This window comes from Sapajus apella, unplaced genomic scaffold, assembly GCF_009761245.1.
Source record: "Sapajus apella isolate SASKATOON/1434 unplaced genomic scaffold, GSC_monkey_1.0 scaffold6, whole genome shotgun sequence".
In the NCBI taxonomy this organism is placed as follows: Eukaryota; Metazoa; Chordata; class Mammalia; order Primates; family Cebidae; genus Sapajus; species Sapajus apella.
The window spans coordinates 66,885,909-66,907,872 of NW_022436946.1; the positions used below are offsets into that span (position 1 = coordinate 66,885,909).

A 21,964-nucleotide genomic window follows, 5' to 3' on the forward strand; every position below is an offset into this window, starting at 1 on the left:
GGCCCATGGACATGTTTTGTGTGGCCAAGGGTTTGGGTTTTGGTTTTGGTTTTGTTTTCAGTAAAGCAGCATGCCTTTAGACAGGGCCAGCGCCCTCTCCAGCCACTCTCTGTTGCCTTGTAACCAGCATATCATACATTCACATATATTTACCTGTCCATCCACCCTATCGTCCTTGAAGTTGTGACCCCATACTATATATCATAAGGAGATATAGTAAAGGTTTCAAAGCAGTGAATGGTTAAATGTTCCTCACACTTAAAAACTTAACAAACGGCAGAGTTAAAAACAAATCCTATTTAGGAAATGAGGTAAGAAGTAAAAACCTAACCATTTGCTCATCCTAAAGAAACATTCTCAAATTTGCATATATGTGTATTATTTTAAGAGATTGTGTGTGTTCCGAGTCCATGAAAATCCATGGTAAAAGAAATGGAGCCTTTGGATAGTATGAGTTGGAATTTCACCTCACATTTTCATTTATAAATGTTAATAAGCAATGATTACTCAGCATTGCCAGATGCCAGATTTTTTCTTGTGTCCCTATACTGTACTTTGTAATGCTAAATTATTATTTTATTTTTTAAAATTATTTATTTATTTATTTATTTTTTTTGAGATGGAGTTTTGCCCTTGTTACCCAGGCTGGAGTGCAATGGCAAGATCTTGGCTCACCACAAGCTCTGCCTCCTGGGTTCAAGCAATTCTCCTGCCTCAGCCTCCCGAGTAGCGGGGACTACAGGCGTGTGCCACCATGCCCAGCTAATTTTTGTATTTTTAGTAGAGACAGATTTTCACCATGTTGACCAGGACAGTCTCGATCTCTTGACCTTGTGATCCACCCGCCTCGGCCTCCCAAAGTGCTGGGATTATAGGCGTGAGCCACCGCGCCCGGCCTTAAAATAAAATTATTATTTTAAGATCAGTTGTGGAGCAAGGTTTTTCCTTTATTTGCTATTTCTGAAGGTGTAAGCTAAATATTATGTCTAAGAGTTTAAGCTTGCCTTCTGCTCTGATTTTAAATGATTTAAATATATGCTTGTATTCTCCTTAAGTCATGGACTTAAATACTTAGTTGACAGTAGTGAAAAAATGTTGTTGAATAAAACTTTCAATGCAAAAAAAAAAAAAAAAGAATTTCACCTCACTCCCATTGAGGGTCTCCCTTTAGGTTTTCCTAGAAGTCCCTTAGAGTGTCTCACAAGTGCTTAGACACAGATCCTATATGACACATCATAGCATATGTCACCTTCTACTTTGCTGTCCCAAGGCCCTTAAACAAAGGTCATGTCCAACAAAGCTGCATGAAATAGCCTCCTCCTGTTAGCTCCATAAGCTTCCTTTTCTAAATGCAATGACTGTCAGCTGACATCAGCATCTCTTTGGGACATCAATGCCCATGCAGATGCTGAAACCACTCCAGGATACACTAGTGCCACTTCCCTGCCAGGCACATTACCTCTGCCCCCATATTTCCTCTGGATACTGTGGCCTGTATGTTTGGCCATAAATGTGCTCAACTCATTCAGATACCAAAACTGTACTATCTTCCTCACAGAAATGGAGTAATCGCCACCTCCCACAACCACTTTTGTGTCACTGGCTGGCATAGGCATCACCAGAGCATTTCCTAAGCTCCAGTGCTTTACAGAGGGAAGAGAGTCCTTCTAGGTTTTCTCAAAACACTTCTGCTCCCTTGCACCTAGCTGTTTGTGTGTGATGTCAGACCCGAGAGATAGACACCACACAGCACTCAGAACTGAGTGATCCTCAGATACCTGAAGTTTAGCTGGTCAAGTTCATTTGCCTGATTCTCCTTTCCCCCAGATGAGTTTTTCCTTCAGAGGCTACACTTTGATTTAATTAGAGTTCTACTTGTCCTTTCCCACCAGGGCCGTAAGTGCACACATGTACAACAGAATACTCAAATGTAAGTGCACATATGTATACCAGAATACTTAGAAGAAATTGAATTTAAATATTCTTATAGGATGGAAGATCATTTAATATAAGCTCTACTTTCTGGTGCCTCAAAGATGAGCTAGCTGTTCATTTTCTTTTGGGTGGGTTCCCTCAGTCTGAGAAGAACCACTTGAATGACATCTTTTAGCTATGTATTGCATGCAAAGCTAATACTCCAGTTCTGGGAGAGCATATAATGGAACTTAATCGAGCCGGGCCTGGATCCGGCTCTGTAGATGGATAGAGCCTGTAGATGGATAGAGTCCCCATCCCCCTCTGTGAAACTCAGTGCTCTAAAGAGATTGGAGATGACAAGATACATATTCTGGAAAATAACTTGCTACACAGTAGCTTGTGGGGTGGAAACCCTACAGGTTCCATTCTTCCACTTTGTGATTCAGTTTTAAAAACACATCCAAGGGACTGGCAGTCACCTCTATTGAGGAGAGATGGCAAGAAAAGACTAATGAGCTCCTCTGAAATTAGTCACCAAGCGATAGTCCAGGGAAGCTGGAGGGAAATGGATCCATACTGGCTTTGTAGATTGCACCCAGGACACGGACTGTGGGAGTGGGAACTGGCTCTGGGGTGTTCAGGACAGTACTGGGATCTCCTCTAACTCACCTCTAGGGGCCACCGCATGCTTTGGAGGAAGTGGCTGCTTCTGAGTGACAGGCAATGGCTAACACTCAGCACTGCACACTTGGCAGCTGGGCCAATTTTGAGTGTAAGTTTACTGCTAGGGGAGGGTATGTCCTCCTTCTCACAGGAATTCTGTGTGTTAATAAGGTTTCAACACACTAGTGAGTAGAACTTAGATTAGAGTGTCTTGGTTTTGGCAGTCAAACTGCACTTCAGCAAAAATGAAGTGAAATAGGACATATTGCCCCCAACAGCTTCATCATGCACACGATGATAGCTTCTGTGAAAGGTGCCAAGATTGCTCAGCTTCCGAACAAGGCGTAGGTAGCTCTCAACAGCTTTACACTCAGTCACACAAAAAGGTAAGGTTTTACAGCAGCACTATTCATAATAGCCAAAAGCTAGAGACAGCCCAAATGTCCATCAGCAGATTAATGGATTAAAAAAATGTGGTAAATGAAGAGAGCTAAGGAACACAAAGAAGGGAACAACAGACACTGGGGTTTGCTTTAGGGTGGAGGGTGTGAGGAAGGAGAGGAGCAGAAAAGATAAATATGTGCTACTGGGCTTAATACCTGGTAAATGAAATAATTTGTACAACAAACCTTTGGGATGTAAGTTTACCTATGTAACAAACCTTCACGCAAAGTTAATACCCTGAACCTAAATAAACCTAAAATAAATGTTTTTAAAAATGTCATATGTACATACAATGGAATATTATTCAGCCTTAAAAAGAAATAGAATTCTGATTTATGCTAGAGCATGAACAAACCAAAAGAACAGTATGCTAAATGAGCTATCACAAAAGAACAAATACTGCATTATTCCACTTACATAAGATACCTAGAGTAGTTAAATTCATAGGGACAGAAAGTAGAGTGGTGGTTACCTGAAGCTGGGGCCAGAAGGGAACAGGGAATTATTGTTTAATGGGTAATAGAGATTCTGTTTGTGATGATGAAGTTCTTGAAATAGACAGTGGTGATGGTTGGAAACAGTATGTATATACTTAATGCCATTTAGTATAGGTAAAATCTGTATTTTACCACAATAAAAAAGTTTTAAAGAAGGTGTTAGATTGGTGAATAACTACATTTATTGCTACTCTGATCATATGGGAACTAGAAGTCTATGTAAGTTGAATATTAAAGCAAATCTGACCTTATTTTTACTTACAAGTTAATGAAGGCAGGAGAATTCCGTATTATATTAAACATATCTGATGTACAAAAATACAAACAGAAATGATTTCAGAGATTTCTCCGAGCCTTTAAATTATTTATTTTAGTGGGTCCCCATCCATATACCTTGCTCAACTATCCTCAGACCAGGTAAGGTTCAAAATCTAGATATAACTACACCTAGGAAATGACTGTGAACCATGTCCTCCAAATTGTTCTGTCAGTGCTACTGTGTGGAACTTTGATGCTTCTTATTTCCATACTTAGTTCCCTTTCAACATCAACCCGGTGGCTCAGTCCTCATATTGTACTGGGAATATGAACCCTCTGGGGATTTTGTTAACATGCAGCTTCTAACTCAATAGGACTGGGGTGGGGCTTAGACTGTACTTCTCACAAACTCAAAGTGAGCATGCGGTCTGAGAAACACCTTTTGAGCAGCAAGGGCCCTGTCATGCTCCGTTTTTGTGTCTGGTGTGTGGATCTATTTCTTTAACTAGAATGCAAGCCACCTTGAAGGCCGAAACCAGGACTCACAATTGTGTATCTCTTCCAGCGTCCTACGCGATGCCTTATGCAGACATAGGAGCCCACAGTAGTGGTGCAGTGATTAGCTTCAAATTACAAAAATGCAAACAGCATATATAGAAAAGAAGAAGAAAATATTTATTAAAAAATAGAAATGCATAAAATGTGAATAGTGTATAATATCCCAGATGAATAGACTTTCCTAAGTAAAAGAAATGAGCTTGATAACACTTCAGTGCTCACATGGCCTTGATAAAAAAGTTCAATATTCAGGAAAATTGGTAGGAAAACATACAGATGATTTCCTTATTAGGCTGACAAGTGCATCTTCGAAAGGAATTTTATCGTTCAAATTTCAAAATGGCTTGTCTCGTTGCACACATGAACGTGAAACCAATTCTTGCCTGCCTAAGTTAATTTCCAGGGATTCTGTGTGTGTGTGTGGGGGGGCACCATATAATAATTCCACATTATTTAGCGTAGTGCCTTGTCCTTAAGCAACTATGAACAATTCCTCAGCATTGCTGTTCTTCTTTGGAATAAGTCCATATATTACGCCTCAGGAAATAAATACTATCTTAGAGTGTAAGAAAATCAGTTAATATAAAAAAAATTCATGAGTGAAACTGATCCTCGTTGATGTATGAAATAAATTTTATGCTAAATTATTACAAGGTTGCTGACGAGAAATAATATCTTAAAGTAGGTTGTAAAATTTAAGTTTGTACACGTTTTGTTTTTTTTTTGGGATAGAAATACATTTCACCCTTTGATCTTCCTGTGATGCTAATTCTTCTGAGGTCACAACTTTTTCTTGCATTATTCAGTGGGCAGATTAATTTCTCAATATGTGCTAGTCTGCAACTGAGATGCTTAAATCTTCTCCTGCACCGATCTCTTCCATTTTCTGTAGCACATAAAGTGAAGTATAATATTCATTTTTCAACATCAGACAGGTATTTCTGATCTAGTTTTCTCCACATGCACCGCTAACAAAAGTAGAAGCCCTCATTCATCCCTGTGGTTACCATATGGAGAATATTCAGTCTAACCCATCTATGTAAAGCAGATCTGATGAGGAGACAGCCTTTCTCCCTGATAATTTATTATGCCTTGATCTCTGTGAATTGGAGGCTATAAATCTGACAGCAGCATTAAAGCCTCTGAATTGAATGTATAATTTAATTTATAAACTCATGTTCGCCATTTAAAGAATTGCAACAAATGAAGTGTGTGCTGATTTTCTAACATGAATTAGTTTTTTGGTTAGTTTGAAGATTAACACAGCTTGAGGCTTTAATACATATGAATTCTTAAACATGGGTTTCTTAGCCGGGCGCGGTGGCTCAAGCCTGTAATCCCAGCACTTTGGGAGGCCGAGGCGGGTGGATCCCGAGGTCAAGAGATCGAGACCATCCTGGTCAACATGGTGAAACCCCGTCTCTACCAAAAATACAAAAAATTAGCTGGGCATGGTGGTGCGTGCCTGTAATCCCAGCTACTCAGGAGGCTGAGGCAGGAGAATTGCCTGAACCCAGGAGGCGGAGGTTGCGGTGAGCCGAGATCGCGCCATTGCACTCCAGCCTGGGTAACATGAGTGAAACTCCGTCTCAAAAAAAACAAAAAACAAAAAACAAACAAAAAAAAAAACATGGGTTTCTTTAATACGCTAGTTCTCATCTTTCTCTCACTATTTATTTGAAAGGCTTTGAGGTTTCTTATTCCAAATTACATGAAACATTGATTAACTCCGTAGATTTATTTAAGTGCTTTTGTTATTAGATATTTTAGAGAGACTCATAGAGGCAGAAGGGCAAAAATTTTGTAATTAATCAGGGTTGCCTGGCTCTGTGGTTACAGTGTCAGTGAATTGGTTCCCAGTAGGAGAGTTAATAAGAAAACATTCAATTTTAAAATGGCCTGGATGCATCAAAGGGATTAAGCTGTAATGCTTTTAATCCCTGTAACTCAAACAAAGAAGACATTTTCCTGAGCAATGAACTGCATAATGTGTTTGTGGGCCAGCAAATGATCATTGTGGAACATCAGCTAAACAGCCAACTCTGTAGCCCAGCCATTTTGCGTGGTACAGCCAGAGTGACAGCCCAGGGGATTTAGCAGTTTTTGAATGCTCACGTTTGAGTGAAACTATAACAGGTGCTGTTTTTGAAACTTCTAGTCTCAGGAATTCCCAAGCTATCAGAGATCCTACTGACAGACTTTTAGGTTAAAATTCCAAGGCAGGAATGGCAATTATGTGGTACACAAGCCACGACATCCCCCAGTCCAGGGCCCGTAAGAGACATTCCTCTTCCCTGATAGCATGCTTTTCCATCTAAGAATGTATCAGATTTAATCTGTTTGCCATCCCCGTTCCAGGTCTTTAAAAAAATTAATATAAATTATTTAATCTCCATGATCAATTTCTCAGTTTCTAAACTTCTGGTAGAAAATGTCAAATAGCATATAAATACAACTCCACATGTGTATGTATACATATATATGCTAATAATCTATATTTATTTTGTTTTGGATGGCTTCTGAGTATCAGCTTTTAATTCAACTTTTTGTTTTAAGAAAATTGTAAATTCACATGCAATGGTAAGACATAGGCCAGGCATGGTGGCTCAGCATTTTGGGAGGCTGAGGTGGGAGGATCTTTTGAAGCTAGGAGTTCCAGATCAGCCTGGGACCCTCCACCTCAACCATCTCTACTGAAAAAAAAAAAAAAAAGGAAGAAGAAGTAATACAGAGTAAAGAGATACCCCATGTATTTATTTCCCAGTGTCCCACAATGTTAATATTTTACAGCACTAGAGCACATTTTACCACCAAGCTGTTGACATTGACAGAGTCAAGAAATAGAACATTTCCATCACTGTGGGGATCTCTTACATTCCTGGTTATAGCCACAGCCTTTTCCTACCTGCCCCCCTCTCCTCCTTAACCACCGGCAAAGACTAATCTGTTCTCTATTTCTATAATTTTGTCATTTCAAGAATGTTATAAAAATGGAATCATGCAATATGTAACTTTTTCTGACTGGATTTTTTCACTCAGCGTTAATTCTCTGGAGATTCATCCATATTTTTCTGCAAGGAAAATATGCTTGTTTATTTTTTATTGCTGAGTATATTCTATGGTATAGATGTACTGGAGTTTGTTTAATCATTCACCTGTTGAAGGGTATCTGAGTTTTTTTACAGGTTTGGGCTATTATGAATAAAGCCACTATAAAAATTTGGGTACAGGACTTTGGTGTAAACATAACTCTTTGTTTCTCTGGGGGGAAAAATGTGCCCAGGAGTACAGCCTCTAGGCCACATGGTAACTGCGTGTTTAATTTTTAACGAAACTGCCAAAATGTTTTTTAGAGCAGCCATAGCAGTTTAAATCCCCAGCAGCTTCTCTGTTTTCTTGCCAGCATTTGGTATTGTCACTATTTTTTATTTAAGCCATTCTGATAGGTGTGCAGTAGTGGCTCATTGTGGTTTTTACTTGTATTTCTCTAATGGTTATTGATATTGAACATTTTTTCATGAGCTTAATTGCACATGTTATATATCCTCCTCAATAAAATGTCTTTTCATGCCTTTTGCCCATTTTCTAACAAGATTTTTTGTTGCTGAGTTTTCAGGGCTTTTTTAAGTTAATGTATCTTTTGAATACTAGACCCTTGTGAGATATATGATGTGCAATTAATTTTTCCAGTCTGTAGCTTGTCTTTTCAGTCTGTTAACAGTCTTATGTGAAGCAAAAATGTGTAATTTTGATGTTCAGTTTAGCAATTTTGTTTTATATGCTTTTGTTCTCAAGTCTAATAATTATTTGCCCAGAACTAGATCCTGAAAATTTGCTCCTAATTTTTTTTCCTAAACATATTATAGTTTTATGTTTTGCAGTGAAGACTGTGATCCAATTTTATTTAATTTTTATATAAGATATCAGACCTAAGTCTAAGTTGATCTCTTCCTCTTCCCTTTCCTCCTCCTCCTTCTCCACCTCCTTGACTACTTGTTTTGCTGTCTATGGATGCCCAATTGTCTGACACCATTGATTGGAAAGGCTATTTTTCCTGTTTTGAATTGTTTTTGTAACTTCATTAAATATCAGCTGGAAATATTTGTTTAGGTCTGTTTTTAGGTTCTGTTTTAATGATCTGTGTGTCTAGCACTACACAAATACAACAGGATTGACTACTGTGGCCATAAGTCTTGAAATCAGATAGACTGGTTCCTTCATTTTGTTCTTATTTTTCAAAGTTATTTTAGCTGTGCTAGTGCCAATGTTTTTCCACATAAATCCTACAATTCTTTTGTCCATATCTATAAAAATGTTACTGGACTTTTGAAAGGAATAATATTAACCATATATCAATTTCGGAGAGAATTGACAACTATGTTCACTTTTCTGATCTATGAACATGATATATTTCTCCATTTATTTAAATCTTCTTTAATTTCTTTTATTATTGTTGTGTAGTTTTTAGCATATCAATGCTGTACATGTATTCTTAGATTGCACCTATTTCATTTTTCTGACCAATTGTAAATGTTATTGTGTATTTAATTAGATGTCTATATGTTCTTTGCCAGTATATAGAAGTACAATTGATTTGTATATGTTTACCTTGTATCCTGTGACCTTACTGGACTCACTATTAGTTCTTGTAGTTTTTTTTTTTTTCAGTTCCTTGAGATTTTCAATATAGATCATCATGTTGTGTTCAGATAAAGACAGTGTTATTTCTTCATTCTTCACATGTATAACTTTTATTTCTTTTTCTTATTGCATTGACTAAAACTTCTGGCATTATGTTGAAATATGAGTAGTGAGAGTATACATCCTTTTCTTGATAGTGATGGAAAACATTCAGTCTTTTACTATTAAGTATAGTATTAGCTATTGATTTTTTGTAGATGTTCTTAAGCCGATGAAACTTCCCCTCTATTCCAATTTTTCTGAGAGTTTTTATTATAAATGGGAGTGAAATTTTGTCAAGTTGGTACAATTATGCAATGTTTTTTCTTAGCCTGTTATGATGAATTACAGTGACTGATTTTTGAATTGAGCTAGACTTTCATCCCTGGAATAAATGCTATTTGGTCAAAGTATGTAATTCTTTTTATATGTTGCTGAATTTTTTTGCTAATATTTTGTAAAGTGCTTTTGCATAAATATTCATGAACAATATTGCTCTTTTTTAAAAAAAATTGTGTATTGTCTTTGTATGGTTTTTGATATCAGGGTAACACTAAACTCATTAACCTCACAACATGAACTGGGAAGTGTTCCTTTATTTTCTATTTTCTAGAAGAGACTGTGTAAATTGGTTTTAATTCTAGTACATAAGTTTGGTAGAATTCTCCAGTAAAAACACCTGCGCATAGAGATTTTGGGGGGGAACTTTTTAAATTATGAATTTATTTTATCCTTTAACTGGTACACTTATATTTAAAATAATTGTTGATACGTTACAATTTAACTATGTCGATTTGGTTTTGTTTTCTGTTTGTTCTGTTTTTCATTTATGTTTTCTTTTTCCTGCCTTTCTTTGGGTTACTTGAAAACTTTTTATAATTTCACTTTTATTTATTAATAGTGTCTTTGAATGTATCTCCTGTTATAACTTCAAAAAACTCTTCTTATAACTCTAGCTATTTTATTACGCATATACTCATAACATCACAATCTATTGATACTGTCATTTTACCAGTTTGGGTGAAGTATAGAAATCTTACATCCTTTTAAATGCCTTTATCCTTCCCCATTTATAATACAATTATCGTAAATATTAATATTTTCTCTACACTCATTTATATTCCAAGGTTCTTTATTTTAGTGTTTCCTTTCTGTTTAACAACTAGTTAACTATAATTTTACAGCAGATCTGATGGTAACAAACTCTGAGTTTTTTTTATTTGAAAATGTCTTGTTTTTCCCTTCATTCCTGAATGATATTTTTGCTGATTATGGGATTCTAGTTTGATGATAATTTTCTCTCAGCACTTTTTATATGTTGTGCCACTTTTGCTGACCTCTATGGTTTCCGATAAAAAATTGTCATTTTAATTATTTTCTCCATAGGAAAAATGTTGTTTTTCTTGGACTGTTTTCAAGATTTTTTTCTTTATCTTTTGTTTTCAAAAATTTAATTATTGTGTGTCTTAGAGCAAATATTTTTGACTTTACTCTGTTTATGGCTTGCTAAGCTTTGCCATTTGTAAGTTTATGCCTCTTGTCAAATTTGAGAACTTTTCAGTCATCATTACTTCAAGTACTTTTCAGCAACACTTTCCTCTCCCTCCATAATTCCAGTGACACAAATATAGATATTATGTTGTAGTCTCACAAGCTCCTGAGACTCTGTTTATTTTGTCAGTGTATTTTATTTTTTTGGTGTTTCATAGTGCGTGATTTATATTGCTTTATCTTGTTCTCTTGTTCTTTTCTCTGTCAGCTCCATTCTGTTTTTTAAGCCCATCCACTTAGCTTTTCATTTCAGTTGTTATTTTTTTAGTTTTTTTACATTTGATTTTCTTTTTTTACCTCTTCTGTTTCTTTGCCTAGGTGAAATTTCTAATGTATCATTTGTTTGAAACACATTTGTAACTGATTATTGGAGCATTTTCATAAAAGCTGCTTTAAATATCTATGTCAGGAAATTCTAACATCTCTTGTCTTCTTGGTGGTGGAATCTACAGATTGTCTTTTTTAGTTTGAGAACTTCTTGGTTATTTGTAGAGTGATTTTTTTATTGAAATCTGGACATTTTCAGAATTCAGTTATAAGATTCTCAATCTTATATACATCTTCCATTTTAGCTGTTTTTCCTTTTTTATTCAGATGCTGTTCCAACAGAGAGATCATGCTTCATTACTGTCAGGTGGCGGTAGAAGTTCTGACTTTGCTTTTATCCTCTATTGCCACTGGGGTCCTCATTATTGCCAGAGAGAGATGGGAGTTGCCACTCCCCACAGGGTTGGTGGCCTTGTTAGCACTGGACAATGGTGAAAGGCCTGACTCTCCACTTATACCTCCTCTGACAACATCCCAATAAGGAAAAGACCAATTCATTACTACCAGGTGGGAGTGGCAGTCTGGGCTTTACACGTGGTCTCCATGGATGCTATGTAGGTTTGGGAGCTCATTACATGCTGGTTGGGATGAAAGCCCAGTTCCATATTTAACCCTCTCTGACTCCATCCTGATGGAGATATTGGGGTGCCTTGGTATGGCCTCAGGAGTGTGGAAGTCTAGGCTCCCACTTGGCCTTTCTGGCATTGGTGGAGTGGTGCTATTTTTTTCCTGATGTATGGCTGGAGTAGAACAGACATTGTGTACAAAAAAGTTTTCTTTCTTTCTAAACTGCCTTCTTGGCCCCCTGGCTAGAGAGAGCAAACATTTTTTTTTTCTCCTGCACCCATTGGCATTTCTTGGTTGTTGATATTTTCAGCTTCTAGTCTGGGATATATGTGAAACAAAAAGAAAATCCAGTGATGTCACTACTGTGCTATTCCTCGGGTCTTCATTTCCATAGCCAGTCTTCCTCCTCCAATCCACTCTTCAGAGTCTTCTCATGTTTGTTTTCTATCTAATACTTATGGTTTTTAGCTGTACTTAGTGAAAGGAAGAGAGAAAATCATATCTACTCCATCTTTCCAGGAACAGCAGTCCAGATCCATCTTTTTATTCAATAGGAAACTTTAGAAAATATCCTGGGGTATTTTATTATAAGCAACTTAGTCATTATGCATAGAATCTGAGAATGTTGTTTTCAAAAATGCCCAGAGGCCCAAATAACATTTGGACATATTTAGATATTAAAATCTTGTTAGGAAAGTTACTGCTCTGTTCTAAAACAGAGATCTGTAGCTCTCCCCTACAATACCATCTTCTCTTGTGTGTTGGTCATTCTGTGAAGCTGATCGCTAGTTTTGAGACAAACCCTAGATGCGTACCAGATTTTTTTTTTTTTTTTTTTTGGTTTTGATTTTTAGCTGAGGCCCATTGTGTGTCTAAGCACCCTGAATGCCCTCTTAGCTCATGGGAACTAAGGGTTATAATAAAACTACTTACATAAAGTTGTTCATGACTTACTAAGTCATACTTCCAGTAACATTTGCATTTTAAAAGAGGGGTATCACACAAAGAGCAATGTTCAGTCAAAGAGAGGACCTCAGACAATATGTTTTCCATCATCAGGATGGGATATTTTCAGAGAAGAAAGAACTTACCAGAATTCTAAAAATTATGAGAAATTGCAGGTACCTTATAATTCACATTTAAGTCAAACCCTATGTGGTGGTGTAGAATGTTTTTTCAAAGATGTTACTGTTGGTAAATATCTTTACTTTCTGTGTCTCTTCATGAAGACTTTCTATGTGAAAAATGTGTGTGTGTGGGTATGGGCATACTATATTCTGCTTGATTCAAACAATTCAGCCTAGAGCACAAGAAGAGAAATTGATTGTTCAGGGGATCATAGTGGCCCTGGCTGTTTCCAACTTGAAAGAGTTGCTTTTGTTCATGGAAGCCCAGTATAGCAAGTAAGAGTGTGGTTCTAGGTTCAGTGATGCCGGGTCAAATTCCTGCTCTGCCTTTTACTGGTAATATTGCTTCAGTAACTTTCTAAACCCCAATTTCTTCATCTGTTAATTAGACATTATAATATTATCTAGCTCAGGTGTGATAATTCATGTAAATTGCTTAGCATATTGACACACATGGCACAGGCTTAGTAAATGTTAGGGAGAGTTAGTCTTTGAATTACTAAGATGGTGTTCCCCTCACAAGGACAGATATGTTGTTGTGTGGATAGGGCATCCATGTTGTATTGTCTTCCTGGAAAAGTGCTGTATAAGGATAAATGGCTGGAAACCTTGCATAACATGAGAGAAGCTTGTGATCTTGCTTGTGGACCAAGTCCATCTGCCTGTGTACCTGTCACCTCTTAACTTCTTCAAAGGTTGAATTAGAGTACACACATCTTTATGTTTTTGAAATTCTTGGAGTGTCATAAAATAGGTCTTGCTTCTCTCCATTGTAATCACACCATCATTGTTTTAAATCATTACAAAATGACAGATGTGCGGTGATGCACAAATCAAACTATATCTGGTATAGTAGTTTATAGCAGTGGAAGGGGTGCCTGAATTGCAATAATTTTTCTTGAGCTGATAATTTTGTAACAATGGGCTTATTTGTCAAAATGCTAGTCATGTTTAAATTATTCAAAAATAAAGCAGTATTATTGCTTTAGCCACACCCTGTGCTTACAGGAAAAGATGTGCTTAAATTTTTAATGTCCCCATTGCCAAATCCTTGATATCAGATAAACTTAGTCATGGCCTCAGCAAACTGGGTTAATCTGGGCTACAAAGGCAGTAATATTGTGTTTCATTCTTACCTGGAATTGTAATAAAACAAAGAAAAAAATACTGTGAGCATCTACAATGCTCACAGGGAGTGAGGGCTGGCTCATAGTGTCCTTCCTGGACAAAGTGAGGTCACAGTGAGGAGTGCAGCAAGACCAATCTATAAGGACCCTCCCCTCACCCCCCACCAACCCCACTTAGCCTGGCTTGAATCCCTCAGAATTATTAGTTGTCCAGCAACTCCACAGTTGAGCATATTGCAATCTCAGGTAGCTGAACTCATCATGGGACTAAATAACAAGGAGTATTTCGAAGACATTAAACGTTTGTTGAGTTGGATTTAATGAAGTTAAGTGGAAGAGAAACTAGTGTCATTTCCTTCTGAAGGAAGAAGAAAGGGGGGCATTTCCATTTTTTGAAGACCTACTATGTGACAAGAGGAAGGGTGTAGTACACAGTTGGCACAATGATGTGTTATGGCAAAGAATAGGGGCATATAAGGAGTTCATTCTTGTCATCACCTCCAGGCCTGGGCCACTTCCTTGGAGAACTACCGAGACTCTAGCAATGTGATTCTTTAAACTTATTGAGGGGAGAAGCAAGGTTTAAGAGGGAGGGTTATGAAAGGAGAAAACAGGCCTTCACTGAGTACCTGCTACGTGGCCAGGACCCTGCTCAATAGTTTACATAGATTCACATCATATTTTGTCAGCATTCTTCAAGTCAAGCTTTGAAGTGCAGTGGTACCCTGTTAGCACTCCCAGCCCAAGAGAGTATCAACATCTGATAATGTTATTTTTCCAAAGGATTTTCATTTTGATAATGACCAAAGGGTGACTTGAAGGTTTGAGGCTGCAAACTCTGAGCAATATCCATCCATCCATCCATCCATCTATCTATCTATCTATCTATCTATCTATCTATCTATCTATCTGTCTGTCTGTCTGTCTGTCTGTCTGTCTGTCTGTCTGTCTGTCTGTCTGTCTGTCTGTCTGTCTGATCTATCTACTTACCTACTGAGGAGAGGGAGAGAGACAGAGATAGACAGCGGTAGTAGAGATAGAAAAGGGAGAGTGAGAACTCAGTTGGAGTGTTGTCACTGTGTGAGGCTTAACTCTGTCTACTCACATTGTTGATCTTATCATCTTGCCCTGAGAATAATATTTGACAAGAAAATGTTACATAATGGAAAACAACTGTGGTGTAGCATACTGAATCAAAGTAGGTGCTGGTTATATGTACCTAACATTACCTTTCTTTATCACTCTGCCTACTTTTTTTCTTTTCTTTTCTACATGCCCAGTTATTTTTATGAGGCGTATGCTGGCACAATTTGTTGGGGTACTCCCCTTATGCTACTACAAGGTAAAACATCAATTTGGGCTTTGTTTTCTCATTTGCACCCATGCCAATGCGGTTATTAGGATGGTAGTCAGTCACTTCCGTGAGTATACACTGTATGAGTATCTAGTGTAGTATCTAGTGTGGTAAATGTAGGTTACATTTACAGCAGTATGTTTCAGTTTCAACTTCTAAGAAGGCTATTAGCATTTAATTGCCTAAGTTGGTTATTTATATGATGATAATATCAGGACTCAGGGGAAGATCTCAATTAACATTCCAGGCCTGAAAACTTTAAAAAATACCCTCCTGGACCCGGGAACTCTCCCTCTAGGTTTTAGCCCCTCAGGGACTGCCTCTGCCATTGCCACATTACGGAGGGAGGGTAGGTGGACTAATTCTGGTTCTGAGGACTGATGCATTTTTCCTATACTCATCCTCCTAGAATTACTTCTGAAGTCAGGCCTTGACAGTTTGGGTAGGTTCCCCCTTCCTATCACCCTTTTTATGTTGTACCAATCTTCTTCAGAAGATGAGAGCTCCTTGTTTGTCACATTGTGTTTTATTCTTCTTGGTCTCCTCAGCCCCTAGTATAGGCTTGATCCAAGTAGGTATCCAATAAAAGACCAAATGAATGAATGAATAAATAAGAGAAGAAATTATATGGATTTTTAAAGAAAAATAAGACAATTTTTACCAATCTCTGCTTAGACACATCCAGATAAGGGCTCTCAATAACTCCACAAGTCAACTCTTTCATTTTAGAATTGTTATAATGTTCCTCATTTGGAGCAAATTTGGATACTCCATAATTTGCATCGTTTTCCTCCTTGTTTACCCCTTTAAAAGAATAGAGATGTGGATGTCTCTTATATGTTTATAGGCATGAAGCTCCCGATTTAGTTTACCTTTTTTGCAGGCTAGACATCAACCTTTCCTCATAGAATGTGATTTTCAGACCCTTTATCTTTCCTTGTCCTGCTTTTCTGATTTATCATATTCTCTAATTAAAATGTAGCACCCGACCCTGAATATGGTTCTTAGACGTGGCCTGACCAGTGACCTGGGTGTTATGTTCTGCATCTGTGTGCCATCTGCTGCCTACTGCACTGTCAAAAGAACTCGTCTTAGCCAAATAAACTTTCTTTCTTCTTCGGTTATGCTTCTACTCTGAATCCCTTCCTAAGTTTTCTACTATGAGAAATTAGTTAGAAGAAAACTTGAGCACACCATTTCACCTGTGAAAGACAGGTTCAGGAGGTTTCCCCAGGTAACCAATTCCTCCTTGCATTCTCTGTCTGGGCTCCATCCCAATGGTCCTCTCCACCTAAAGTCAATGATGCTTCCTAAAAAAATAAATCTCTTAACCCCAAATGCCTATCTCTTTAATAGTGCCATCCCTTTGAGAAATGAAAATAAGAGATGAAGAAAGCATTGACCATCTGTTGGTGCTTTTGGACAAGATGCTTATCATCCTTGTCCCATCCCACTATGTCTTATGCTGTTCTGACCCTGACAGTGGGTCAAAAAAGAAAAAAAAAAAAAAGAACACGTGAGATTGCTTTATTCTGTGCAATCTTTTTAGCATTTCCTATTTCCTCCCCACCTTGACCCACGTGTTGTCTTCTATTCCTGAGATGAGTTTTTCAAGACGAGTGGAGGCAGGCATTGTATGTAGTAGACTAGAGATCATGGTTTGCATTCATCTAAGCATTTAATGCCTATTAACATAGTCCAAGATGATGTCGATTTCTTGGCCTTCCTTTTTACAATGTAGGTTTTTATTGAGCTGTTGCCATGGAAAACCCCCTTTCTATACTTGTATAAATTGCCATTTGAGGCATTAATTCAGGTTAAAATTTTGTCTTTTTGCTTAATATACCTTGTTAATAATTAAAACATTTTAAGTCTTGGATTTATCTCTGGCAATAATTTGGATTTAATTGATAAAGTTTTAATTTTTTATTTAATATGAGTTGATAAAATGCGTGTACAGTCTTCTGTATCGGTGAGTTCTTCATCCATTGAGTCAATCAAGCATCGATCTTAAATATTAAAAGAATATTGTGTCTGTACCGAAAATGTACAGAATTTTTTTCTTGTCATCATTCCCTAAACAATATAGTGTAGCTATTTACATAGCATTTATCCTGTATTAGGTGTTTTCCGTATTCTAGATATGACTTAAAAGAATGTGCATAGGTTATATGCAAATATGATAACTTTTTATATCATTAGGGATTTTGGTCTTGGGAGGGAGGTCTTGAAGCCAATATCCCATGGATATTGAGGAACAACTGTACTTAAAAAACTCCAACCCATTTTATTCTATTTGTTTACACCTTGTTAACAGTTTCTAGTGTTATTGCTTTGTGATCTCATTGTATACAATGTAACTTATTTTTTAGAAGTTATGTTTTCTTTGTGTGTAGGATGATATTTTTATAAGTTATCAATGAGTTATTAAAGAAAGATGTACTTTTTTGGCTACAGAGTTTGATGTATGTAACTACTTACATTTGTTAATGAGCTTATTCAGATCTCTATCTTTAGTTTTTTGTCTTCTTATTTAAACTGTCAAAGAGTGAGTGGTAAATTCTGTTATTCCAATAACATTATGTTTCTGTTGATTTCTCCTTGAATTTTTAAAGTTTTTGTTATATATTTTGATCTTGACTCTTCAACTCATAGTTTCATACCTGTTGTTTATTTCCTGTGGATTGCTCCCTCATTAATTGATTTAAAATGGGCTTCTTGGTCTTCTTACAGCTTTTATTATTATTTTTGCCTTGAATTCTGGTATTACTTACTCCAATATTCCAAATGGTATTTGCCCTTCACTAATGCTTTATTTATTTATTTTTTAAACTATCTTGTTATCTTAAATAGATTGTATTTTGATGGTTGTCTTCCATAAAGTTGGATTTAGATTTTTTGACTCAATTTGAAGTTATTAATTCTAATAAGAATGTTTAAACAATTTACATTTTTTTGTCATGATTTAAGTCAATTTGTTTTATTTCTGCCACCATTTTAGGTTACCTGTTTTATATAGGTCTTGTTATTTCTTTTCTTCTGAAATGGTGCATAAGTTTGACTAAACAAAAAATATCTTTATTTCAAAAATCAAAACATTACAAAAATAAAAACAAGTGATCAGTTGGGAAAAATATTTACAATATATGTACTGGCAACAGATTTACACTCTTAATCTTTTAGGAGCTCTTTCAAATAATTTGAAATTGTAGATAAAGGCCAATTGAATTATGGGAAAAATTAATGAACAGACAATCCTTTAACAAGGAAAAACAAGTGTTTAATAAATATTTTAAAATACTCTAACTCACAGGTCAGAAAGGAAGCATAAATCAAAGTAGTGAATTGTTAGCATTTTTAACTTATCAAAGTGGTAGGCTTCTTTATGATAATATCTGGAGTTTGTGGATTTGAGTTAAATGAATAATTTCCTAACCAAAATGGATACATTGAAGGATAATGTATCAAAAGCCATGATATATGCACATTCTGTTTTCTCTGGAAAATTCACAAATTTATCGTAAAAAACAAAAATATTTTAGAAATATACACAAACGTGTACAGTGATGTTAATCACTGATACTTAAAATGATAAAATATTAATGACAAAAGTAAAATTTGATTAAATAAATTATAATAAATTCATAAGATGTAACATGAGGCAGCCATTAGAAACCATGTTTCAGAGGAATGTTAAGTAGTCCTAAAATATTTTGTGTGAATGACATGTTAAAAAGTTTGTGTATAATACAAAACCAACTTGTGGTAGTGCCTGTATTTGTATATACACATATAAACATACACTTTGAAGAAAAAGAGACAGACTGGAAAGATATAAACCCATTGTTATCATTGGAATTTGGAATGATTTTCATTTTTTTCTTGTAATTTTTAAGATTTTTCAAATTCTCAAGAAAGAATTTATATTCTTTGTAGTCATAGAAGAAATAATACATTTATAAAAATTGAGCAGGGCCATGGCAAAGCACCAGAAACTGACCGTTTGACTGATACATGATAACCTATAGTGTGGAGCTTAAACAGCCATGAGCCACCCTGACTGCACAAGTCATGTTCGCAGGATAATCAAGGCATAATCAAGAGAGAGTTTGTGGAATTCCCCACAGAATCCAACTTTATTTTGGTTACCCGGAAACAACTGAGGTCATTTTAGCTTAGAACTGGTTGTCGATATTCATAAAGTTCTTTTTAAATAACAATCTCTTTTAATATATAGGGGTCCCCAACGTAATAATAATGACCATAATTCATTTGAACCTCTACTATGTGCTTTGTATACATTATCTCGTGTAATTCTCACAACCATCTCCTGTCTTTCGGTCTTGTGCTGTTTCCACTATATCCATGTAATCAACTACATGATTGTTTCAAATGTTTATGTTCTGCCTCTTACATAAAATCAAAATATCTTGTGGGGATATGAAATTCGTTTCCTATCAAATGAGATCTTTACTGAGGTTTTGCAGCAGAAACCATCCAGGCCTTTATTTATGTGGCTGGTGCAGGTTCAGAAACAGCCTCGTGGTCACTGTAGGTAACGGCATCTGTGGCAGGAGAAGTGGCACTTTTGGTGGGGTATCAGGTGGAGTTATCAGCCGTTCCTAGCCAAGGCTAGGAAACTCTGCCTCGAATGAGTTCTGTTTCTCTTCTATCCCAAGATTTCTTTCTCCAATCACATTAAGACAGTTAACAGCCCTAGTCCTCATGCTAAACCCTCCTTGTAATAGATTAAGTTTTCAGTCCTCTAGCTGTTGCTTGGACAATAACTTTGAGGGCCTGAGGGATTCAGGCATATTAAAAGAGTTATTGGCAGGCCCAAACTGAATCCTTTCTCTACGGTTACTCCCTGTCTGGTCTTGGCATAATACATAATGTTTCTAGGACTAACTTTTTTTTCCTTCAATAAAATTGGAACCTGCTTCAAAGGTTGTGAGGATGAAATGAGATGCCATCTGTCAAGTGTGAGGTATTAGCATGCACTCTGCTTTCTGCCTGCTGTTGTTTGCTGTTGTTAGCCAGGCCACTCTAGGCATTGTCACACTGGCTCTGCCCCCTAGGCATTTTTATTGCTCCACATTCAATCTTACTGTGATATTGCCCTCTCTCATGAGCTGTGTCCAAATTCCCAAGATTCAAATAGCCAGTGGATATACTGCAAATATTGAGTATTTAGTCTTCAAAACAAAAACAAATACATGCAGTGATACTGACACATAAGACCTGAGAGAGTCAAGCAGTCAGTGACTTCTTGATATGTTAACAGCATGTATTAGTTGTTCACCACCTTAAGGAGCAAAGATCAGAGAACTGGAGAGTGAAAATACAGGATCTGAATATTTTGATTAGGGTTGGGAGGGAGTTCCAGTCACACATTAACGAATTCATGCTACAGATATTCACTGAGAAATCACTTTAAGCTAAGCAAAATAGGGAAATGGGGCCGGACGCAGAGGCTCATGCCTGTAATCCCAGCACTTCGGGAGGCCAAGGTGGGTGGATTGCCTGAGATGAGGAGTTTGAGACCAGCCTGGTCAATATGGTGGAAACCCATCTCTGCTAAAACTACAAAATTAGCCAGGCATGGTGGCACATGCCTGTAATCCCAACTACTTAGGAGGCTGAGGCAGGAGAATAGTTTGAACCAAGGAGGTAGAGGTTGCAGTGAGCCAAGATCACACCATTGCACTCCAGCCTAGGTGACAAGAGTTAAAGCCCATTTCAAAAACAAAGGTGGTGGGGGATGGGAAACTGTCCTTAAGGAGTCTACAATCTAATGGAGAATCATGGCGAGGAGGCCACACAGGTACTTATGATTCAAGGCAGTCTGCAGTGTTGCAGAAGGAGATGAGCTAGAAGGCCTGCTCTATTTCAGGGCTTGGGCCAGCTGAAGGTGCCAGGCATCTGCAAGACATCAGGGTGCCTCAGGGGAAAGTAGGGTGGAGGCAGTAAAGATCCTGTCTGCCAACTCTACAATTTTGCCTCTCACCAGCTTTATACTCTCATATGCAAATCTGAGCCTCAGGATCTGGATTTAAACTCATTCAGCTCTTCTGCAGCATGCCACTACTGCTAACAGGGCCATCAGTGTCTGCAGGGTGGACTAAAAGATACAGTGAGATCTTGAAACACGAAGTAGAACTATGATGGTGAAGCTGCATAGTACAGTTCACAGAGCACATACCTGAAGGTCCCACTGATCCCTTGCTAGTAGATCTTGAGCAAATAATTTTATTTCTTTATGATTTGGTTACCTCTTTGCTTTCATGGGGATAATAATACATATTTTAAAGTTTGTTGTTGGGATTAAATGAGATACCTTTTCAATGTGTTCTTAGCTCACATTAAACCTATTTTTAATTTTCTTCCTATGTTTTCACCAACCTCATGTGTGCCTTCTCTTAACTTGAACGAAAGTTCCTTGGTGTTCAATGTGGCCAATGACAATTCCAGTCTTTTTCATTCCCTGCTGTTTATTATTTTGAAACCACAAGATTGTCTAGGATAACCAGAATGTTTCCATGTACCACATTTGGGCAGTTAATAAACTTTGATTAATAATTTGGTGTCATGATTTTTTAGAATTAAAAAAATTCAATGGGGTTATTTTTAACCAGCAAATAGTGTTGAGATTGTTTTAACTTTTGCCTCCTTTCATTAAAAATAATACCACTTAGATACAATTTAATTTTTTTCTGAAAATTCTCAAGGCAATTTAACTTTATTTACTAAATGATAATAAAGAAATGTTTTGAATAATGAAAATGTTAAATTTTTAATCTTCAAAAAGAATAAACAAAGGCATGAGATAAAAAGCTGGGATTTTCCAAGTTGCCAAAACCAGAGAGCTTACTTTTTAAAAAATAGAAAGTAGCT

At 36.9% G+C, this 21,964-nt stretch overlaps 1 long non-coding RNA gene across 2 annotated transcripts in view; it reads left to right on the forward strand.

Annotated features, from left to right (window-relative positions):
• The window catches only part of LOC116549663, a 235,560-nt gene that overhangs the window by 152,155 nt on the left and 61,441 nt on the right, over nt 1-21,964 (forward strand). Inside the window, exon 2 of one of the 2 annotated variants that reach the window (XR_004267987.1) lies at nt 3,896-3,938. The exons of the other annotated variant lie outside the window; for it this stretch is intronic. This is a non-coding gene — a long non-coding RNA (uncharacterized LOC116549663). The remainder of the gene's footprint in view (nt 1-3,895; nt 3,939-21,964) is intronic. 2 annotated transcript variants of the gene reach the window in all.